This window comes from Accipiter gentilis, chromosome 3, assembly GCF_929443795.1.
Source record: "Accipiter gentilis chromosome 3, bAccGen1.1, whole genome shotgun sequence".
NCBI lineage: Eukaryota > Metazoa > Chordata > Aves > Accipitriformes > Accipitridae > Astur > Astur gentilis.
This window is the reverse complement of record NC_064882.1, coordinates 20,792,737-20,802,500: the sequence shown is the minus strand read 5'-3', so window position 1 is coordinate 20,802,500 and position 9,764 is coordinate 20,792,737. Positions and strand designations below refer to the sequence as shown.

General features: G+C 42.4%; 1 long non-coding RNA gene across 1 annotated transcript; it reads left to right on the top strand.

Moving 5' to 3' along the window:
• The first annotated feature begins 4,081 nt into the window (after positions 1-4,081).
• Positions 4,082-9,518, top strand: LOC126053110 (uncharacterized). The gene is made up of 4 exons (XR_007510267.1): positions 4,082-4,493; positions 5,163-5,226; positions 7,483-7,690; positions 9,305-9,518. It is a non-coding gene; the product is annotated as an uncharacterized LOC126053110 (long non-coding RNA).
• The last annotated feature ends 246 nt before the right edge of the window (positions 9,519-9,764 follow it).

Genomic DNA, 9,764 nt, shown 5'->3' with positions numbered 1-9,764 from the left:
GCAAGAGCAGCTGTTTTCAATATCCCCTTTTCCCTTGGCAAAACAGAGTTATTTAAATTTCAGTCTTCCCATCTCTAATCCCATTCCTAGCTCGACCCTGTAGATAGGACCCTACCATATACTCCTTATCCTACCATAGTCCATTGGCTTTGTTCATCACTCTGCATGTGAAGTTGTTATAGGAAACTGAGATCTTTCACACCACTTTTGTTCATTGCCACAACTTGAAAATTCACTTTGTTCATCACTAATGAAAAACTCTTAAAATTCAGATAATAGGCTCCGCCATGTTGCATATTCTCCAGGAGGTCAGAGAATACATGATGTACTGTTCTATGCTCAGTGGATCTTCTTGCAGTTTTTCCTGTTGTCTCTAAATTCTGAACAACCTTCTGTGTCTGTTGCCTTTTAGCAGACTTGGCAATATTATCAACTGCTTCTATTAGACATACTCTCAGACAAATTCCATGTCTTTTGTGAGCATATTCAATTCTGCCTCTCCTTGCTAGCGTGTTAATGCCTAGGGTATGATTTTTCCCCAGGTCATTCTTCAGATTTTCCTTTCTAATTAGTAGCAGATGCAAAATACTGTATATGCACTGAATGTTGTTGCTAGCAATTAGGCAAAGTCTTAATTCCTTATTAAGTCTCATTGAGTAGCATGACTAGAGACTTCTTAAAACCTTACAGTCATGGTATTTAAAATCCCAGAGTCTTTCTGTTGCTTCTGGAAACAGTCTTTCTGTGATAATTTTTTTTTTTTCCTTTTTTTCTTAGTGGCCCTTTCTGTTAAGTATTAATTCATTTACTCTAGTCATGGTGATCTTATTTTTTTATATCTGCTGTGATCAGGTGGCTTTTGTGCTGCTTTTTTAAAACCTGTGTTTAAGTGTCTAAGAATTTAAACTATGTAGTTCCATAGTAACCAGGCTGCATTGAGTTTTACGTGAAGAGGGCCACCTGACCTTAGGCTGAATCCAGTCTTTTAACAAGGCAGCTATTCCTTCAGATTCCCTCCTTTTTAATTTGAAGAGCAAAGGATCCTGCCCAAAGCTGGGACCTATGAAGGAAAATTACTCAAATGGACATTGACATGCAGGAAAGACTCTGCGAAGAAGCCAAAAAGGTTGCAATGAAGGTATTTGCTAAGGCATTAAATGTAGAGGTTGAGAACCAAGTAATTGATGAAGAGACTTAAAAAAAATACTACTTATCACCTTGCCAAATTAAACTGCTGTGTAAGAAGTATGCAAATCAAGAATAAGGATACAAAATAACATAGCAACTGAAACCTTTTAGAGGGTGATAACTGTGTGGGGAGAAGGAGGAAAACTGCTGCGGAGAGAAGGGGGGGGTTGTGGTTTGTTTTTTAAAATTTTCAGAGCTCTAAAAGAATGTGAAGACAGTGGTAGTTGCCCCTGGCAATCCATGTAATGCCACAAGGTCAAGAGCCTTCTGTTTTCCCGTGACTAAAGCATGCTGAATTTCTGGTAACTTCATTTGTCTTGTGGACATAAGCCTGAGGGGACTAAATCCACTTGGCAGCTTTGCCTACTGCTCACAAAGACTGAAGATAGTTCCACATGCTCATGCATCCCTGTGCTTGTCAACAGCTTTCTTCAAAGCTGCCTTGGTTAGATCTCACCACATTTCTATGAGCCAGGGAGTACATGGCATGTGATGTCTTTTGGATATGTTTTCTGCAACAATCCCATTGGAACGATTTTCCAGTAAAATAGGAAACATCAGATTCTGTGATGCCAGGAATACGCCAACAAAGACACAAATGAAGCATCTAGCTAGTATTTAGCACCATCTTAATTTTTATAGGCAAGGCTTTGAGTCAGCTTGTGAAACTATACACAGTAACAGAGAAGTGCCCTATGTTTTGTTTTCCATTTCTGTTCTTATTTGCCACATGTTGGTGCTTCCTGCGTGGATTCTGATAGAACCTGTACCAAAACAGTTACCCAGTACCAGCTGGTTCTGAACATGAGAGTCAATCACTACAAAGTAAGCAATAAAGGTGATAAGGGGAGAGGCGTGTGATTTAGATATTGTACCCTCACCCTGTTACCTCATTGCTGGTAAAGTATTCCGTTTTTCAGAGTAAGGGTTCAGTGCTGGAGTTTGCTACTCAGTACTACATTTTGCCACATAGAGAGAGCTGATGCTGATCATTTTCCCATGTGTGTCTGGAGTGCCAGGATATTTCTCCACAAGCATCTCTGCTTGAACCAGTAGGCAGAGCTGCGTGTTACATTCCCTCCAGATCAGATCTTTCCCTTGTTACTGAAGTGAGTGTCAGCTGCCTCATAGGTACGAGTGCATGAATCGATGGTTAGATGTGCCCCTGTAGTGGGGAACATTCTTGATGTATGCGGGGATAGTGTCGAGAGAAAATTCTGACAGTGCTCTCAGCTGCTGTTGAAGCCTGTTCCTTTCACAGTGCACAGTTTAGATGTTCACCATTTCTGTCCTTTCTTATCTGTCTCCCCTCTCCTAATCTGCTCATCCCCAGGCTGATTCTCTACAGGGAATCGTGCTTGGTCTGGTGCTTCATGGAAGTTTTGCAAGTGAAGAAGAGTGGTTTTTTGGGTTTTTTTTGAGGTCTTTGCACGGGGTTATGTGAGAGCTGTTAAGGAGCAAGAGTGCATGACAAGCAATTTGGGTATGGGTATTTGCTCAGTGTGCTGACTTGTCTGCCCAGTTAGGCGGCCTGATTAAAGTGTGGGTGGGCTGATTCACACCATCTGCAGGACAATCGCCAGAATGCGATCTGCTGAGTGATGGGGGGAATAAGACATCTGTCCTGGGTGGTTGAATTCTAGCTAATCTTAAGCATCTCCTTCAGAAAAAATTGAATAGCCTGAATATGGAGGTTTATATGGAGTGAATATGGAGTGAATATATGAATATGGAGTCAAATGAATTGCAGCCCAGGTGGCAGCATCTCAAAATTTAGCTAGCATCGGTCATTTCAGATTCTTATGCGAATAGGCTTTCCATTTTCACTGCACACATGATGGGAAAATCAATATTCTGATTATCTTGTCTCAGGAAGTCACAACACAGGCACGCAGTATATCTGTAGTCCTGTGTCACAATACACTGTCAGGCAAATAGGCAGCTGCCTGCACTTCTCTGCCTCCTCTACCATCGTGTTTTGAGAGGATAGGGAGGCCACGGCAAAGTACGGAGGAACAGGAGGGACTGACCCTGATCTTGACTGCTGCATCCAGAATGGCATATTGCCACGTGCTGCACAAAGCCAGTGGGAAAGCAGCAGAGGTAGTAGGTGTTTCTGTAGAGAAATTAATGAGACTGGGCACAAAAATATGCAGGATTTGTTTAATACTTCACCCTGTTCCAGCCACGTGCATGGGTAATACGTTCCCTGCTTTTGCAGCCAGCAAACTTTTTACTAGCTTACCCACAGGCCATCCCGTGCCAGTCAGCTCAGTGCTTGGGCATGTTTCTGGGTATATGTAATTTATGAGTATCGAGAAACTCTGTGAGTCCCTAGTGCTCATGAAAATGTTCTCCTTTGACAGGGTTTGTGCAAAACTAACCCGGGATTTAAAGTTTCATGCTAGGCTTTTGAATACGATGGGAGATAACCAGAAAAATCATGCTCAGTGTTTTTTATTAGTACTTGTAAGGAGAATAACGTTGGACCCTATTTAATATTGCCCCTTTTTATGAAATCGACTTTGTGTTTTTTTCAGAAAAGCTTGGGAAGACCGGAGTTGTAAAACAGCTCCAAGAAATGTAGTTTGGACTTAGTATCTCTCTCTGTATTGAGTAAACCTCTCGAATACCATCCTCTGCATTTTCGTTTTAAGATTATTTTTTTTTTCCCCCTCTTAAAATGTCCTTATTTCAGCAGGCTGACTTGACGTGGAACGAGCCGCCCTGCTCAGCTGCGGTGGGGCTGGGGGCGCGGGGCGCTGCCGCGGGGCGCCCGGCAGGTGGCAGCAGAGGGCCGCCGCCGCGCGCCTTGCCTCAGGGCCGGGCCGGTCCGAACCGGTCCGCTCCGGTTTGTGCGGTGTTCCCCCTTCAGCTTGCTGCCTTCCCTTACGGGGCGTCTGTCTGCTTCTGCTGTGGTTTTGTGGTGGTCCTAACCTCTGAATTCAGCGTTGCAAATCGGTAGTTTGTGACATACGCCACGTTCATTACCTTGTTCTCTTTACAGGCTTACGGCCTTGGTTCTTCGCTTCGGGTTGGCATGAAACGGAAATAATCAACTTTGGTCATTATTTCCTGAAAGGGAAGATAATGGTTCTTGCCCAGCCTGGGGATGTTACAAATGAACTGGGAAAAGAGAGAAGGCTTACACAAATTCTTCTCTGGGGAGAATTCTTTTTTAATCCCTGCAAACGGGAGCGGCCGCCCGTCCCCAGAGGGTAGGCTGATGTCTGCTGACCGTACCGTCTGTGGTTGCGTACGTACCTGCTCCGTGCAGATCCAGAGACAGAACAGTGGGCCTCCAGGTGAGCCCCGATTACAAACCCTTTTTCTCTCTTAGTGCATAGCTATTTTTATTTTTTTTTCTTTTGCCTGTGATTTTTGTTCTCATATGAGGACCCAGGGGTCACCTATAGGAATGCAGGTGTGTAGCTGGGGTCGTTCCCAGCCATCCTACCACCATCCTGGGACCAGTCAAGACTTCCCTCAGACTGTGGCACTGGAAAGTACCGATTGGTCATTCTCATCAACTTGTTAGTGTAATTTTGCACTTTGAGAGATAAAAAATGTTACAAAGTTAAATATTCCCTTTGGAAATTTATTTGTATGTCCTAAAGCTACTTAGTCTGTTTGGTTTGAATGATGAAACATGGGATGAGAGAGGATATTTGGACATGACAAAGCCACCACAAAGTATCTTTTATTGTACCAAACAGAAATAGCCCATTATTTTATTTGACTCATTTGATGTCTATTGCCACCTCTTAAGCTAAGGGGGTGGTGATCACTAGGCAGAGGATTTGAAAGACCTGAGGCCAGAATTGTCCCTGACTCTCTAACACTGTATCCTTTCTTTAATGAAGTCCTTGTAGAGCCAGGCTTTCCAAATACATATTCTTTTTTTTAAGATCTAAAAATATATAGAATGCAACCCATTTACTTCAAAACCTATAAAATCTATTCATATTCTACAGGTGGGATAATACTGGCGCAAAAGACAGAATATGAAAAACAGTGCATGTCTTAATTCACCTCAAGGTTAGTACAGTTTGGGAAGGGAAATAAATTTGTGGTTCACATTACCTTTGACTTTAAATGTTGGTTTTAGCAGCCACTCATGGAAGCCTGAAACTATGCCAGGATCTGGCTTAGGTAGGCAGAGCAGGCGGAAAGGATCTGCCACTCCAGCATCTCCTGCATCTACTAGGAGCATAGGGAGGCAAATCACATAGTCACAAAGTAGGAAAGGCAAGAAAGCATGGGCAAATGCTTAGGATGTCTACTGTTTGCTGAGCTCTTGACACCTGGAGTTGCGCCTGCAGACAATTTGACAAAAGGAGTAACCTCTCTCCCTGTGGGCATGGATGTAAGGGTGGTGTAGGAATGGCCAAAAGACTCACCCAAGCAGGGAGTTATGGTATGTCACTGGTCTTTGGTTAAGAATTTGCACACTTTATGTAAGTGTGACTCTCCGTGATCAGTGTGCTATCCTTAAAGATCACACCTATTCTTATTCCACCTTCCTCTCACAGTCTTCCTCTGCTGAGGTTTTACCATGCTTGACATCTTCCTCTGGCAGGAAGGATAGGGCCTTTCCTAGTCTTGCTTTGAACTATGTAGACAACTGCTAAAGACAGTTTTCAGCGAGTAATTTGTCTAGCTCCATATAAAACTAGTCCCAGGCTTCTGGAGCTGTCACACTGCTTGTTGGTATCAAGTTATTTTCATTCTGTTAGGCAATGTTTATGACAGTGCCCAATTTCAGTTAATTTGTGTGTTATCAGTGATGTGACTGTTTTGCTTGTTAGTGGAAAACTTGTGCTTTGTGCTGAACTCCATTCAGAAGTTTCAGGCTGGTTGCTGCCTGCGTTTAGGGGGACAACAGCTAGTACACGGGGAGCTTCAGGCTGCTCTAGCACTCCCCCAGGACATTTAGATAATGCAGAAAGGCTGCATATTACCTCCTGTAGCTTTCTCTGAGGGGCAAGGGATGCTTTGAGAGAGTAGAGGACATACTCTGGGAGTTGGGATGACCTGCAGGTTTGTAAGGTGTTTGAAGAAGTTGTGATCCTGGGCCTGACTTGTGCTGCATACAAAACTGTGGTAAAACTCACCCTGCTGTGTTGATCCTGGTCTCATCTTAGGGTTTTTACCTTGGAAGGACAGGAGACTGTGCTTGTGGCAATAAGATTTGTGAATAGAAGACAAGGTGGGGCAGGCTCAGGCCAGATCTTAACATGGAGGTAGTCCTGCCCGTACTGATTATTTGGATTAGCCTATTCAGCATTTTCAAAATGTTTTCTTCTCTTCACCTGTGCAGAAGGTGTAAATTAAAAAGGGTGTACATTTGTGAGTGATGACAGCACAAAACTTGCACAAACGTTTCTTGTCATTTGCTTTAATATTCAATAGATTAAAAAAAAAAATTGCCAGTACAATTAATCTCTAAATTTTATTAGCCTTATTCCAAGAATGACTGTCCTCCTCTAACAGAAATGAGCCTGTGTTTCTATTTGATTGTCACATCTCCACCTCCCTAATTTTCATACCTCTGGTAAGGTTATAAAACCTTACTAGGAAATAAAAGAGCATTTTAATACTGTGATATGTATGTGATTCCACTAGGCAAATGAAAGTAGGGAGTGCTCTGAATGTGAACGATGGTTGAAAATTGTGATTTTTAGCTGTTGGTCTGATTTGTGGCCAGAGCTGTTGGAACTTACATGTGGCACTTTGGGCTGCTTGCACTCTGAAATTCAGTTTCATGCCTGTGTTGCTACAACTGACATCTGTTTCTGTAACCTGCAGCCAATGTTCCCCATGAGTTTCTGTAATTGCTGTTGGCAACTGACACAGCCAGATTATGTCTAGGAGTAGATGCTCCTGCTGATTTCAATTTAGGCAAGGCATGAATCCACAAACAAGAATCTACAAATGGTTGGAAGGAGTCTGTTCTTAACTGATTTGCTGATGTATAGTAAGAGTGTCCTAAGAACAAATCACACAGGTTTTTTTTGCATACAAATGACCACTTGCAAGACCACTTGAAAGACCTTCTCTGTTCATTCTGGGAATATGTCAAATGTTCTTTGACTAAGAATAAGGGACAGTTGCCTCCATCCTTTCAGCTGCTTGCAATTCAAAAACAAATGGCACCCACAATGCTAAATTCCTTCTCCCATCATAAAACCTTCTTCTGGGCTAGATGGACCTTTGGTTTGACCCGGTACAGCTGTTCTTGTATTCTTATAAAAAAACAAATTAAAATTTGCTGGCTTGCAAACTTATCCACAGATGGGGAGCATTCTTGATGCAGCAGAAGCCAACTGAGATGAAGTTAGTCAATGCTGTGGAAAAACAGTGTAAGCTGGAAATACAAAGAAAAGATGAGAGACCGTAAGAGAAAAGTGAAGACGGGCTTGCAGGAGAGAACCACTGGAGAGAGGAGGCAATACGGAGAAGAAGAATGGTCCTACTGCCTCTGGAATGCAAAGCCCATCATGTATGCATTGGGTGTCATCTCTGTACATGATGGTCCAAGAAGAAGTTTTTGCCGGTGTTTAAGTTACGTAGTGGCCTCTTACAGGTTTTCAGTCATGCACATGCATTCAATTTGCAAAGCCTCTTATCTGTACAAGTTTCATTGTGCTTCTTGCTGTGCATTGTGCTACCCCACCTCATCTAGTGAACTTCCCCGAGAGAGATTGCTTGACCTCTTCTTCCAGTTCACCCTTCTGTTTCCTCATCAGAGCCCAAATGTAGTGGTTTCCTTTTCTTCTCCAATTCCCAGTTCAAATGCCTCCTAGCTCCACCTCTCCCCCAAATTATGGGGTGGCTGGTCTGCATGACCATATTGGTTTGTGGGGCAATGCATGTACGCAACAAGCTATGTATGTCCCTCACTGCAGTAAGAGGTAACGGGCTGGGCAAGAGACCCTATGAATCTGGTGCCCCTCATTTGAGTCCCAGCTGCTGACACCCTGGTAAAGCAATGTAGCTAGGGCAAGCAGCAACTAAACAGTTACATATTTCACTACATAGTCCCCAAGATTGTTCTGAAAGGCATGGCACTTGCTTGAACTGTACATCTTTCCTGCATGTCTCCCAAGTTGGGATACCCCAGACTTTTGGCTTGGAAAGTCCTCTGATGATCCTCCAATGCAGAGGATCACAAAGAAATTTTATGCTGTGCTATTTAAGTCTGAAAATTTATTTTGGACAGGAATTGTAAAGTAAAATTCTGATTCAGAGAAAGGCTTGTAAAATCATTTGTAATCCACGTTTCCTAGCCTACATTTTGAATTTATCCATGTTGTTCATATGGAAATAGGTAGAAAAACTGAGAAATTATTGTTGCTGGGTTTTTTTCTTTGGGTTTTTTTTTTCCCTTGGGCCTAATTATTGTTATCTGGGAAAAATGTGCATTTTTCTTTGTAGTGCAAAATTTATAGAAATTGCTTGTGCATCTCATTTTTCTGATTTCCTAGTTCTGGCAGCTGGTGACCTGAAAGATGTTCCATAAAAGGCCATTTTTTCTCCTGTGGCCTCTTACAGTGGTCAGCTGCTGTTTCCTGGCACTTGCATGGAAGGAACTTTTTGACAGTTTCTCCTCAAATCTATCATTTTCTTTCTCCTCCACTTACAGCCTTACCCTCTTCCTTTCTGTCTAGCTCTTCAGCTAGTAAGGTGCTATATCATGCAATATATCGTACCAGAGAATTTTTATTAACCATCTGAGGGTGCATGGTACTTTTTACAACAACTGAGGCACCTCCATTGTAGCTTTAGGAGTTTGAAGGCTTCAGGGAGCACATGGCTTTGCGTACATGAGGAAAACATTCTTTGGCATCAGATGTGCAATGTACTATGCTGTCGAGAACTAGGATTAAAGGGTTTGCCCTGCCATCTGTCAGGCTGTCATTTTCAATAAATGCTATGTCATGGAGATGTTATTATGGCACAGACGTTGGCTAAAAGTGGGATGCACACATCATCCTAGGAGGATATTTCTGACGTAAAAAAAAAAGAAGAAAAAAAAAGTTAAAAAAAAAAAAGGTAAAAAAAAGTGGTATTTTTAAAAAAGAGTGATTTTTTTGTTTTTGTTTTTTTTTCACAGTTGTCAGGGAGAAAAATGTCCAGAACTTGAGAACTTCTGTGGAAACCACATACTGGACAATGAGGAACTAAAACTCTCTTCTTGACACAGTTACATACACATGATATGTGACAGTCATTCGAGACTTATCAGCATATTGATGCAAGCTTTGGCCTTTTGGCTGCGTTTACCTGTGCTCCTGGCTGTGGAGGCCACAGTCCAGTGAAAACAGTCACATAATCATACACCGCTGTTCCTGCTGCTTTGTAGGTAAGAGGACAAAAGCGTTTCAGATACTCTGTTGCTGGAGGGTTATTTCTTACAGGAACTTATTTAAACTCCATGAAGTTACAGGCAAGTTTATACTGGTGGGTTTTGGCCATGTGTTGGAGATTCAGCAGAAATGCCAAGATAAGCCCTGAATTTTAATTGATAAAGTCAATTTTTTGCCCTGGAAAATAGCAAAATCACTGCAAAAGAA